This window comes from Lolium rigidum, chromosome 3, assembly GCF_022539505.1.
Source record: "Lolium rigidum isolate FL_2022 chromosome 3, APGP_CSIRO_Lrig_0.1, whole genome shotgun sequence".
NCBI classification, from domain to species: Eukaryota; Viridiplantae; Streptophyta; class Magnoliopsida; order Poales; family Poaceae; genus Lolium; species Lolium rigidum.
Window position 1 is genome coordinate 196,189,399 of NC_061510.1, and position 14,758 is coordinate 196,204,156.

The 14,758-nt window shown below is 44.1% G+C and overlaps 1 long non-coding RNA gene across 4 annotated transcripts; it reads right to left on the reverse strand.

Moving 5' to 3' along the window:
- Nucleotides 1-10,088: 10,088 nt before the first annotated feature.
- LOC124702868 lies at nt 10,089-14,211 on the reverse strand. 4 transcript variants are annotated; one of them, XR_007002741.1, is made up of 8 exons: nt 14,070-14,211; nt 13,926-13,993; nt 13,773-13,844; nt 13,168-13,555; nt 12,873-13,048; nt 12,655-12,779; nt 11,836-12,493; nt 10,089-10,319 (listed from the first exon to the last, which is right to left on the reverse strand). It is a non-coding gene; the product is annotated as an uncharacterized LOC124702868 (long non-coding RNA). The 4 variants fall into 4 exon arrangements; XR_007002742.1 differs by having other exon boundaries at nt 10,089-11,281; XR_007002740.1 differs by having other exon boundaries at nt 11,158-12,493.
- Between the last annotated feature and the right edge of the window lie 547 nt (nt 14,212-14,758).

Below are 14,758 nucleotides of genomic sequence, written 5' to 3' on the forward strand. Positions count from 1 at the left end.
TTGGTCTTCATCATTAGTTGTAATATGATACTACACACCTATTACAACTTTTGGAATCAAAGTTTCACAAATCAAATCAAATTCAAACTCAAATTTGGCTCACATACAATAATAGTCAAATCTGCCATTTATATTCCGGTCACTACTTTGAGCCCCTCTATCTCAAGATCTTCAAACTAAACTTTCTCAATTCCTTGCATGTCATCCAAGAGGACATCAAGATGAACAACTTTTGTAAAGACAACCATGCCAAATTCACTTTGGATCAAAATCTATGCTCATGTAAAGATAGGACTTTTTAATATGTGCAACAATCTCACTTTGTCAAATTTTGCAATTCTTTGAGTTTTAAAATTTCACCACCACATATAGTTGTCTCTGGTCATTTACAACTTAACCAAATGCACCACTTTCAATTTTCACCACTTTCAATTTTTGAATCCATTTGAGATCAACCAAATTTTGCAAGAAATTAAATTGGGCAAATATGGAACAAACCAAAAACACTATTTGCATGGTGTTTGGCCTAACCCTACTGCCCCACTCGACCCTACCTGTCCCCTGGCCCTCTCTCTCTCACTCCATAGCATAGAAACCCTAAGGAGAGCAAGCCGAGCTTGCATGGCATGGCCATGCCGGCCATGGACACCATGTCGAGCCACCCCTCCCTTTCTTCTTCTCTGACCACGGCCACCGTGCCCAAACGCACCACCTCACCTCCCTGGTCACGCCTAGCATCTCCATCGCCACGGACAACGCCGACCGTCGCCGAAAATCGCGCGCCCAGAATCGCCCAGCCATGCCGATGACGTCGCGCCCGTACACGCGCGGACGCCACTGGCCACGCGTAGCCTCTCCGTACTCCGCCGTACCCCGACCACCTCCGCTCGCCCTGGTACCCGTCGCGCCACGCGGAGCCCGCCGGACATGCTCGCGTCACCAGCCCGCACCCACAGTCGCCGGAGAGGACGCTCCCGCTCGCCACGGCCGCGCCAGTACACGCTTGCGCCCGACCACCGTACGCCTAGCATTGCCACGCCGTTGACGCTCACAGGACCGCCGTGACGTCGCCTACGCAACCCTGTCCTCGCCTACCCCTATCGCTCGCCGGAATCGCCGCGCTGCTGTCGACCTTGCCGCACCCCTCACGGCACCTCGCGCCCTATAAATAGAGCCATCCTTGCGCCTTCATCTCCACACCAATCTTGCTCCTCTCCCTTCTCTCGAGCTCCTCGCACCCTCTCCGCTCCACATTGTCCACTCCGCCGCCGCAATTTCACCGGAGACCGCCGCGCCAGTACCTCAGCGACGCCGTCGATTGATGCCTCCCCGAGCGACGCCACCGGTACCAGCGCACTCGCCGTCGACGACAACCTCGCCGCGCGCCACGCCACCGCTCGCCGGAGTCCCTGCTCGCCGTCGACCCCCGTGCCTCGCCGCGCCAGTAAGCCCTCTCGTCGGAGGAGACGACGACGTGCGACCGTCGGATCGACATCTAATCCAACCGCTCACGATCACCGGTACCGTTTCGGTAAGAGTAAGTCACTGACGTGCGGGCCCCTTTGTCAGTTGGCCCGTGGCGCGTTGAAACGTTACCTGGGCCAGCCCAGTTAGTTTCCCTCGTTTTGGCCCATTTCCTTTCCCGCGCAAGCCCAACCATTTGAATTGGATTTATTTTCAAATCTGTAAAATACAAACTGGCCCTGTGTTTGAAATTCAATAGAATTTGTTTGGCTTGGCCAAATTTAGCAAACTTTATATGGTTGGAAAGCTACTGAAAAGATCTACAAAACCCCACTGGTCCCACTTCAAAATCTTGTGTAGAATTAATGTGACAAAAATAACAAGTCAGAGACTTTTCAGTATTCAAATAAATCTTAAAAATCAACCACTTTGAATTTTGAAGTAAATCCAATTGCTATAATTCACATTTGACTTACACTATTTGTTTCTGCAAAAATATGGTATGGTTACTTTGAATAATCATGGCCTAGCTTAATTAAAGGACTATGTGGCTATTTCTAGTCAAAGCTATTGTCCAAAACTATTACTAAATTCTATGGGAGTGTTTCTCTCATTTAAATCTTGTCATGAACAATTCAAAAGGGGGAAGAGACTCTGGTCATTTAGGTCTCATATGAATTGTTTAATGATATTAAATCTTTACCATATTAGGATTAAATTGTATGAGGTGCTTGACCTCATTTAAATCTTTTTCTTAAATGATGAGTATGAAGAGGTTGACTTAGTCAACCTAGGTCATATATTATCCATAAGAGAAATTAAATCTTAATAAGATAATGAGAGGAAATTATTTCTCTAAATAATTAAAAGTAACACCTTAATTAGTATGAGAGGAAATTATTTTTCTTAAATAAGAAAACAACACATCTACCCACTTAATAGTAATGTGTGATGCTAGTTTAATTTGTGTAAAGTATATGAGGTGTTTCACTTCATTTAAATCTTGTCCCATGTACTTTCATATGAAGCTTGGACCCCTGGTCAAATGCTCTCATATGAAATACTTGGAGATTTTAAATCATTTGTAGAAGTGTTAAATAGTATGGGGTATCTCTGCCTCATTTAAATCATTTTCTCAAATGATGATGATGAATGGTTGACTTAGGACAACCTGAATTCATGAGTAATTGTTTGAGAAATTAAATCTTAAAGAAGATTCAATGAGAGGAAATTATTCCTCAAGAACTATATGGAAACTATCATTTACATATGAAACGAGAGGAAATTATTTTTCCTCAAGCAAGACCACCAATGCACCAAATTGTATTAATTGTGTGAATAGAATAGTTTGTGTGAATACATGTGATTTTTAGAATAGCCAATGAATTGCTTGGTGATTGTACCCCGTATTCGTATTTTAGACGCTAGTACCGAGGAGTATCAAGAGGAGGAGGAAGTCTAATTTCAAGGAGAAGAGGACCACTTTGACCACCTCAACCACCAATGCAAGCTATACTCTTGCAAGCTAACACCATTGCAAGTTATATTGTTGCAAGCTAATATTCTTGCTAAGTGCAAAGCTCTACAAGAGCAAGGCACCACCACATTTTTACTTTATGCTTAATGAGCCCATCCCAAGTTTTACTTTACAAGCTTTTGTAATTTATGGTTTATCAAAGTTTACTTTTTGATTCATGATTCACTTGGTCTAGAGTAGAACAAGATCATCAAATTTAGCCTAGAGCAATGAAAGCTAGTTAGCACCCCTCATGACTAGTTGCTAGTGCTAATAAATAAAATTGACTACTTTAGATGGGAACATGTGAAATAACATGACTTTGAAAAAACTTGGAATGATGAGTCATTCTATTGAAAGATTTTGAGGGTGAATATGACTGGTGAATGAAATGGTGAATGATATGGTGAACTTTACAAAAATCTGATGGTTGGGTTCGGATGCAATACCATTCCAATTTTACAAGTACCCCCACAATACCTGATATGGGTAGGGCTTAACTAGAAGTTTATATATCTTAGTATGGGTTCCCTCTAAACAAGCGTCATCGGGGTTATGCCAAGGGCTGCCTCCAAAGAGATATGAAATGATGTGATATGACGTGAATATGAGGTGAATGTCCGGCCCAAGCCCTGTGCAGTTCCCAGGCTGACAGTTTGTCTTCACTGGGAGGCCAAGCTCATGGGGAGAGATGCCTATACTAGGTTATGTAAGTGAAAGGTTATGGTTGGTAGTCCGCACACGGAGTGTGATAAATCAGGGCTAGTTAACCCTGGCGGATTATTGCAAATGTTGTGGCACAAGTGTACGACCTCTGCAGAGTGTAGAACTATTCGAATAGCCGCGTCCACGGTTATGGACGGTTGGAAAGGCCATACTGTTCCGTCATCAGACCATTTTCAAAAATGTGACATGGGAAGGGTGACTTGTGATCTGAACTTGAAATGGTGACTTTGACTTGAAAACACAAGCTGAGTTGTGGGGATGACACTAATGTCCCTACTTGAGTTAGTTAGCACTTGAAGAGTTTTTATTTCAAATACTTGTGAACTAAAATTGGCTTTATGCAAAAGAAACTAGAGCTTAGCACCCCCCTTTACTCCAATTGTTAGTACTTACATTAGTATTAGTTTGCGAGTACTTTAAAGTACTCATGGCTTTGTCCCTGGCTATTCAAATGGCCAGACTATGAAGAGGAACAGCAGTATGAAGATGATGGACAGCAGAACGTCTATGACAACTAGGACTACTCCTGACGTCAAGCGTTGGCCTGTGGACTATAGAGTCCCCTTCTATCTACGCTTCCGCTATGTATTTGTGATGGGTGTTGAAACAAAAGTTCAACTATTATTGTAATATTGGATCATGTGATCTATTTGTAAGACGTCTATGGTATGTAATGAATGATGACTTATGATATTCAACTGTTATGTCTCGCAACAACAATATTCCTGGGATTGCGATGTATGGCATAACAGGCATCTGGACTTAAAAATCCGGGTGTTGACAAGTTGGTATCGAGCCATTGTTTGACCTTAGGAGACCCTAGTTAGAATGGACGTCTGAAAAACTTAGTTTCAAAAACCAATGAAGTGAATATTTGTGAACACTTGTTCTTACTCTTATCCTTGAGATCTTTTTCAAAAATGAGAAATCTATACTCTACTTTCTTTGCGAGCCTACCTAAAATTTTGCACACTTGACTACTTCTTTAACTTACTTATCCTAATTGCTCACAGATGGAGTACCAATGGGAGTTCTATCAGCTTGGTCCCGGAGGAGACCTAAGGTTCGAAAAGGATTTGAAGCAACTAGTGGAATATCTAGGGCACCCGTATCCCGAGTTCTTCGGAATACCCCTCAACAACCACTCCGGAGAACCACCTCGGTGGGAAGTTTCTACTGATCTACGAAGAAAGCATGGAGCCCCGGTATGGGAAACCATCTGGTTTTCTGTAACGGGAAACACTTGGGAGGAAGGACTAGTCAGAGCTATGCAAGAAGCAATTTTCCGTCTGTGTGGACAAAATGAGAACAAGATCAAGAACACTCGCTTCATCTACTACCCAAGACATGACTCCATGGGAAGACCGATGACCATGCCCCCACACACGGAGAGGAACCCCTATGTAGCACACCAGGACTTCGGTGCTGTACAAAACCCGCAGGGATTTGGACAACGCCCTCGCCTCTCGCCAAGCACATCACCCGTGAAGACGAAGAATCCACCCGGAAGAGTAGTATCACTCCAGCACTTAAGTAGGTGTGAGTTGTATCAGGATCCCCTTGTATCGTAGAGCGAATGAATGGTTCTTCAAACCAACGGTGTGTTAGATTTGTAATGTGTGATGTTTGGGATGAATGAAAAAGTGTTGTTGGTTTTTACCCCCTCAACACTACTCAATTTTCAAGTTTTGAACTTGTGAACTTTAATTCAAACAAACCGTAGAAATTTCCCTCTTATCTTATCATCTACTCCGATACTCAGATGGCCCCACCAACCCGCAGCGCCAACCCAGACGCCATGATGCAGATGCTAGAGATGATGATGGCCGACCGAGAAGCCGAGAGAGCTGAACGCCAAGCCAACATTGCTGCACTGCAGCTGATTGCTCAAAACAACAACGGCCATGGAAACCACGACCACCCTGGGTCAAAACTGAAGAACTTTCAGAACACCAACCCACCTATTTTTAGCAAGACCGAAGAGCCCCTCGATGCAGATGACTGGCTCCAGACAATGGAGAACAACCTCGAGGTTGCGCAAGTTGAAGCCACCGAGAAAGTACTGTTCGCCACCCACTACCGTCAGGGACCCGCACGAGCCTGGTGGACCAGCGCCCACGCAATGAATGTTGGACAGATGATGACATGGGAAGACTTCAAGCTGAAATTCAGCAAATACCATGTGCCCCAAGGACTGATCAAAAAGATGAGAGACGAGTTCCGCGAACTCAAGCAAGGCAGAATGTCTGTGGTGGAATACCGCGACAGGTTTCTCACTCTGTCAAGGTACGCCCCGGATGAGACCGACACCAACGAGAAAAGAAAGGAGAGATTTCTGAACGGACTGCACGACGAGATGCAAACTGTGTTAGTGAACATTCCGTTCGGCGACTTAGAAGCCCTAGTGGACTCGGCCATACGGATGGAAGGAAAGCTGCATCGAGGCCAATGAGAACCGCAAGCGCGGGATGATGAACCGAGTGGATCCCACCATACCCGGAAGTACCGCAACAACTCCTCCGGAGGATTCACCCCAAGACACGGCAAGCCCCCGCTCGAGTTATCGCCCCAACTACACCAGCAACAACGGAGGACCCCGAAGCCCGGAGGTAACAACAACAACAGCCACCACAACAACAACAACCCCAACGACAAAAATGGGACCAACAACAACACCAACACCGGCTCGAGGGTCGGAAGCAATGCCATCCCCGTCACCCCGAAGGACAAGTCAACTGTAAACTGCTATGAATGTGGAATTGTGGGTCACTACTCCAATGAGTGTCCCAAGAAGCTTGCCAAGATTTCCGCCAACACCGTTGCACCTGCTCAGAACCAACGCCGCTTTGCCGCAAGAAAGAACCAGAACAACAACGGCCGCTACTACAACATGACTCGCTTCGAAGCTCGGGAAGCACCTCAGGCCATGCCAAGTATGTCTTCCTGTTAAATCATATCGCCCAATCTCTCTTAGGAACCTAAATTTTCTTAAAATCTCGGGACGAGATTTGTTTAAGGGGGAAGGGTTTGTAACACCCCAAATTTTAAAACAAAGAGAAAATGAATTTCCTTTTTTCAAAAATAAGAACCAACAAAAACTTTTCTTACTTAGAGTGTTATGCATAGTGTTCATACCTAATCCTTGTGTTTTGCCATGATGAGTGTTAGTATGCTTATGTGATAAACCCTAAAACCCTAAAGTGATCAAGTGAAGATCACAAACCAAATAAAATAAAAGAGAAAGAAATCAAATAAGAAAAACCCTAAACCCTAACCTTCTCAAAAATCATTTGGGTCTATTTTGAGAAACCAAAATAAAAGAAAAAGACATATGTGGGCATGTAGCCCTAATAGGTAAATCTTGAACCCTACCTTTATTATTCTTGCTAAATGGTGGTGAACCATTGTGAACCCCACTAAACCCTAGACCTCATCTCTCCGGTCACAAATCTTTGAAAAACCAAAATAAGAAGAGGTGATCTTAAATAAGAAAAAGGGGCATATGCAAGCCCATGGCTACTTTGTGTAAAAACTAAAACTTTGTTTGCTTACCTTGTGTAGATGATTGGAAATACCTCAACACACTCAACCAGGTACTTACCAACCAATTTAAGTGAGAATCAAAATAAAATCCAACATATGCATAGAGGCATATGTGGCACTTAGCCAAATTATCAAATCTTGACCTAGCCACCTCCATTGTCCTAAAATGGTTTGAACCTTTCACCCAACTCATTCTAACACCAAATAAACCCTACTCTTGTCAAAATAAAGCAAAGAGAAATAAAAGAATAAAAGCTAGAAAATCTCAAAACCCTCACATATGGTTTATGCCATTTTTCTAAATCTTTGACTTAGACCATTTTGGTCTTCATCATTAGTTGTAATATGATACTACACACCTATTACAACTTTTGGAATCAAAGTTTCACAAATCAAATCAAATTCAAACTCAAATTTGGCTCACATACAATAATAGTCAAATCTGCCATTTATATTCTGGTCACTACTTTGAGCCCCTCTATCTCAAGATCTTCAAACTAAACTTTCTCAATTCCTTGCATGTCATCCAAGAGGACATCAAGATGAACAACTTTTGTAAAGACAACCATGCCAAATTCACTTTGGATCAAAATCTATGCTCATGTAAAGATAGGACTTTTTAATATGTGCAACAATCTCACTTTGTCAAATTTTGCAATTCTTTGAGTTTTAAAATTTCACCACCACATATAGTTGTCTCTGGTCATTTACAACTTAACCAAATGCACCACTTTCAATTTTTGAATCCATTTGAGATCAACCAAATTTTGCAAGAAATTGAATTGGGCAAATATGGAACAAACCAAAAACACTATTTGCATGGTGTTTGGCCTAACCCTACTGCCCCACTCGACCCTACCTGTCCCCTGGCCCTCTCTCTCTCACTCCATAGCATAGAATCCCTAATGAGAGCAAGCCGAGCTTGCATGGCATGGCCATGCCGGCCATGGACACCATGTCGAGCCACCCCTCCCTTTCTTCTTCTCTGACCACGACCACCGTGCCCAAACGCACCACCTCACCTCCCTGGTCACGCCTAGCATCTCCATCGCCACGGACAACGCCGACCGTCGCCGAAAATCGCGCGCCCGGAATCGCCCGGCCATGCCGATGACGTCGCGCCCGTACACGCGCGGACCGCCACCGGCCACACGTAGCCTCGCCGTACTCCGCCGTACCCCGACCACCTCCGCTCGCCACGGTACCCGTCGCGCCACACGGAGCCCGCCGGACATGCTCGCGTCACCGGCCCGCGCCCACGATCGCCGGAGAGGACGCTCCCGCTCGCCACGGCCGCGCCGATACACGCTTGCTCCCGACCACCGTACGCCTAGCCTTGCCACGCCGTTGACGCTCACGGGACCGCCGTGGCGTCGCCTACGCAACCACTGTCCTCGCCTACCCCTATCGCTCGCCGGAATCGCCGCGGCTGCTCGTCGACCTTGCCGCACCCCTCACGGCACCTCGCGCCCTATAAATAGAGCCATCCTTGCGCCTTCATCTCCACACCAATCTTGCTCCTCTCCCTTCTCTCGAGCTCCTCGCACCCTCTCCGCTCCACATTGTCCACTCCGCCGCCGCAATTCCACCGGAGACCGCCGCGCCAGTACCTCAGCGACGCCGTCGATTGACGCCTCCCCGAGCGACGCCACCGGTACCAGCGCCCTCGCCGTCGACGACAACCTCGCCGCGCGCCACGCCACCGCTCGCCGGAGTCCACCTGCTCGCCGTCGACCCCCGTGCCTCGCCGCGCCGATAAGCCCTCTCGTCGGAGGAGACGACGACGTGCGACCGTCGGATCGACATCTAATCCAACCGCTCACGATCACCGGTACCATTTCGGTAAGAGTAAGTCAACGACGTGCGGGCCCTTTGTCGGTTGGCCCGTGGCGCGCTGAAACGTTACCGGGCCAGCCGAGTTAGTTTCCCTCGTTTTGGCCCATTTCCTTTCCCGCGCAAGCCCAACCATTTGAATTGGATTTATTTTCAAATCTGTAAAATACAAACTGGCCTGTGTTTGAAATTCAATAGAATTTGTTTGGCTTGGTCAAATTTAGCAAACTTTATATGGTTGGAAAGCTACTGAAAAGATCTACAAAACCCCACTGGTCCCACTTCAAAATCTTGTGTAGAATTAATGTGACAAAAATAACAAGTCAGAGACTTTTCAGTATTCAAATAAATCTTAAAAATCAACCACTTTGAATTTTGAAGTAAATCCAATTGCTATAATTCACATTTGACTTACACTATTTGTTTACGCAAAAATATGGTATGGTTACTTTGAATAATCATGGCCTAGCTTAATTAAAGGACTATGTGGCTATTTCTAGTCAAAGCTATTGTCCAAAACTATTACTAAATTCTATGGGAGTGTTTCTCTCATTTAAATCTTGTCATGAACAATTCAAAAGGGGGAAGAGACTCTGGTCATTTAGGTCTCATATGAATTGTTTAATGATATTAAATCTTTACCATATTAGGATTAAATTGTATGAGGTGCTTCACCTCATTTAAATCTTTTTCTTAAATGATGAGTATGAAGAGGTTGACTTAGTCAACCTAGGTCATATATTATCCATAAGAGAAATTAAATCTTAATAAGATAATGAGAGGAAATTATTTCTCTAAATAATTAAAAGTAACACCTTAATTAGTATGAGAGGAAATTATTTTTCTTAAATAAGAAAACAACACATCTACCCACTTAATAGTAACTAGTGGTTGGGGCGCCCCTTGGGGCGCCTCCTCGCCAGTCAGTGGCAAGCCAATCACAGCCCAATAAAAAAGCTATCAATATACATGTTAATCAAGCTCTCCTCTGCAACTCCGCACACACTTGCATTCAGGTTTGCATCCAATGAAATACCAAATGGCGACCTAATTGTTTACTTACATGAAAAAAAAAACCTATAGAAAGGTGGACCAAACCTAAACTAAGCTACCACTCATGGTTTACAAGTTTACATAGACCAAAGATGCACATATGAAAAAGAAATCAGGATCAGCCTGAACTCTGAATTAAGCTGGCTTGCAGATTATCCTCGTTGTATGAAAATGAGACTGATACCTGCAACATAAATCAACAACATGATTCCCTAAGAAAAGAAATCAACAACATGATCAGAGGGATCTTCTGACAAGTAATGAAATCTATACAGCTCTGTAAAGATAGATGCATGTTCTTCAACAATCAAAAAATATGCATGTCCATCCAGTTGACTACTGGAACTCTTTTCTATCAAATATTTAACAAAGAACATCGAAATGGGAGTAATTTTTTTAATACATCTGAATACAAAAAAATGAGATAAAAAGAGGAGAGTCACTTGTGTGATTGTGTCCAAAGGCAACAATCATTATGTATAGAAATAACACATTGCTGCTACACATAAGTCTATGCAAAGAAAAACAAGATTCCCAGTTAATCCATATATACTCAGATAAGGAAAAGCCATATTTCTTTCGTTTTTGTAGCATGAAGAGATAAGTATAGCTGTATAAATGAAAGATTTCTTTATCAACAATTCGATAATTAGTAGGTCAAAATAGGTATTAAAAAGCAACCAGCCAGCCATAATGCTATAAGTTAGATATGGCTTCCTCAAAACATTAAGACAATGTCTTTCCCGTAAGTAGATGCCAGCATAGCAAATATACCAAAATGCTAGCAGTTAATGAATATAACAATAAAGATCATTATAAACTGGAAACCACGCATAATTTTTTCATCTACCAACAGTAATGTCGTATTTAATACTGACACTAAACCATATGTCGATGGCTCTCTATGAACATACAAGCATCACACTAAAATTTTGGGAGTTAATATTGATTAAATTTATAGATGCTAAAATGATCTGGCTAACAATAAGTGTGCATTTTGGTATATTAAATGAAGTGCTTACAGTAAGTGTGCTTAGAGTAAGGTTAATCTTGAGAGGCTCAGGTGGCGCACAAAGGCTGGGCGCTAGCCTTGCTTCTGTGCTATTCATTGGTCCACACATCGAGCCATATTGGGCACTGGCCTTGCTTTTGGGCGCAGGTAATCAAAGTATCACATGGCATACAGTTAGAATATGGCTCTTATGTGTAAGCAAGGGAGTAAATACAACAATAGTGTTACTTTGATTGCTAGTTATCTGAACAGAGGGATTAGAATATTAGACAATATTATCTGAGCTTTGTACTGATAAATGCAAGAAATTGTATTTTCCAAAGTATCGTTAATGAGGTTAGACCAGTATTTTGTATGATTGACACCTAACGTACTGTTCTCCTAATAATCGAAGCTTGAAAAGCTTCTGCAGCCTACATAGTTAATGGAGTTGGAGTCAAATCTGGCATTCCGAGGACTGATAAATTGTTCCACTTTACATATTGCCATGTTATATATTAACATTTCCATGCAAACAACGGTAAAAATGGATGGACTTTTCTTTGAATGATGCAAGACAGGGACAACAATAGAATCCACCAATCAGAGGTCTTGTAAGAGGTTCATGTCCTTCTTGGCTATCTATCCCAAATTCCTAGTTCAACACAAAAAGTTAGCTAAGCGGATGGGGCATGCGATGGTAACATACCTTGCAAGCTAAAGGCGGTAATACTCTATATGTGTCCAAATGATTCCATAATCAGCCAAAACAAGCGCTCTTCATCATCGACACCGACCGTCTTGCTGACCTGTAGCGGCAACAACACGGTACAGAGGGAAAAGTTCCTAGAGTGATCCTAATAAAAAAACTAACCCAAAGCTTAACTATATGGATCCTTTAAGCAATGCTTTAGAATTCATTTGGTACCTCTTCCATCATTCATTAAAAACTCTCTAAAGCAAGTTGCTGTGTAGATTAGCATGTAATGTATGAGCCGTATACAGAAGTCAGTGCAGACAAAACAGTCAGCAAAAAATAAATCATCAAGCCAAGTAAAGCATCATGCCGCCATCATACTTGTTTAGCAGACAAAGCAGGAATAATAATAATTCTTTGAAAGGGTATAACATATTAGAGCAAAGTATAAAAACATATGTGCATATTAAACTTGGGCATGAGGTTGTACTAAATTTTAGGCAACCCGGTTTTGAATGCTGAACTCCAGGTAGAGGCGATACATTCTTAGTGATGAACTCCAGGTGGTTATCTGCAACAAGTCGACACCCTGCCACGTGCAGATGCTTTTCTCTATATGTTGCCAATTAGTGAATATACTCACTGCAATAATCTGTAACTGGTGAAGAACCTATACAAATTTAGGTTTATAAAATCAATAATTAATTGAATGGATTCGCCAAACTATCAGCTAAACTGAAATAACATAGTAAGTATAACAGTATTTTCTAGGGTAACCAAAACCTAGACGACAAAATGGAAAGCTAGCAATGCAAGTAATCAATTATTCACCTGGATGGTGCAGTCACATCGTAAATAAGACCACCAGTAGTAACAGAATGACCAGAACAGTCCTATTATTTCCATATGCCGAGAAGGTTAACCATAAAATTTCCACTGTACTTCCTGTGTAGAAGCTGCCAGAAACAATTAATGTGTATCAGCACCTACACATACATGTAAGTGCTTACTCTAGTATAGTTACTACAACTCTGGAATCGCGCTTGTACCTGGGAAATGAAATACATGTTTGTAATCAGTGCAGAGTGGAGAATGGTGGGTATGGTCGAAGTGTAGAACAACTTTACTGGATATTAGCTTCTCTTCCCAAGAGCATTCTTTGATCTCACTGGAAGCACAACATGGAAGCCTTTGAAATACATAACCATAAGAAAGACCAATGAAACTGAAAAAGAAAACAGATAAGCAATGAAACCATCAGAATGCATTGCAGGAGTGATTTATCACCAAGATTTGAAACGAACAGGCCTATGGGATTAAATTATTCAGAGAATTAGGAGTTACCTCATATGGAGAGGTGCAGCTAGAAGCGAGGAGAAGGAGATGGTGCCGTTCTCCAAGGCGGACGGGATAAGGACATCGGGCCAAGTACCTCGGTAATACATCCTCGTCGGCTGCCATGGCACCCCTTCGCCGTAGACCAGCATTAGGAGGGTGCAGGATGATGACGTCGCAACCGCTGGATCTCGCCTCGCCGGGGTTGGAGACCATCAATGAAGTGGCCTCGTTCCGCCATGCACGACGAAGAAGGGGTGGGCTGGATGGGGTGAAGCTCGGTCGGCGTTGGTGTGCCCGTTCCCATCGCATGCTCCTCCTTGCCACCGGCGGCGGCAACAGCGGCTCTCACGCCCTTGGCATCTGCAGCCTTGCGCCCCTTCTTCTACGGACCAATCTGAAGGGGAAGAAATGGAGAAGGGTGAGGCAGAAAATCAAGAAACAAAAAACTGGGCAAGAAATCCCTACAAAGAATCATGCACAATACAGACTAAGCGTCTATAACAGGATCGTCACCTCACAGGCATATTAACAAACACATAAACTGCAACAAACACCCTCAATCAGCCCATGTGGACAACCAGGCAAAAGATCTAGGGGAAGAGCTGACATACCTCGGCAGAAAGAGTGAGAGCGTGGAAGGCACACACGTCGGCCGGACAGAGGAATACACGGCTGGAACTAATCTGAAAGGGGGGAGGCGGGGGGAGGTTATCCATTGGGAGTGTTTGCAAGATGAGCCGAGCAAAGAAAGGTGAGTCTCATACCTGAGGAACGACGGGTGAACGAAGCAGTGAGCGGCAATCCAGATCGGTTGGAACTTGGACGGAGCTGCCTGTGAAGGAGCCACAGAATTAGTACACAAGGAAAGGAGATGAACACGGGAATCCCTTAAAAGAAATCAGGAACACCTCAACCCAATCCTTCCATGGTGCACGAAACGGCGGCGGCCAGGAGACGGCGGTGCGATGCAGCGGCGGGCAGGATATTGTGCTGCAAGGCGGCGGCGGTACCTCGGCGTCTCAGCTCGAGGAAGACGAAAGTTGGAGAGGACGAGTGCTGGGCCTGCTCAGAAGTGAGGCAGAGAAAGCATTAAGGCCCTGCAGACGCGCAGGAAAAGAAATGCCCAGTCGACTTTTTTTGCAAACAAAAACGACACAGACATGCGGGACCGAGAACTAATTAGGCCTACATGCAGAAGCTAAGAGAAGGTAATTGCCGCGTTTGCACAATGAACCGTGAAAAGGACGGTGCCAGGCTCATCCATCCACTAGCAGCGCTAGCTGCGGCGCGCAGCACGCCGAACGCCAACCACAGGGACCAAAAAGAAACCCAGAACGAGAATGACAAGTAGGCGATGCCATGAATCAGTCCCACGCGCAGTGTCTAGGGGCAGAGGACGGATGTTACTCGGCAGATGCAGGAACGATCGAACCATCAGGCTCTAGCAGTGATTTCTGCGGCAAAACAAGCGAACCAAATAAGAGAAGCTAATCAACAATGCAACTATCGTGGAGCGCTTCTAGGTAGGGCAAAGGGTCACGCAATTGCTTGTTCTCAATGTGTGATGCTAGTTTAATTTGTGTAAAGTATATGAGGT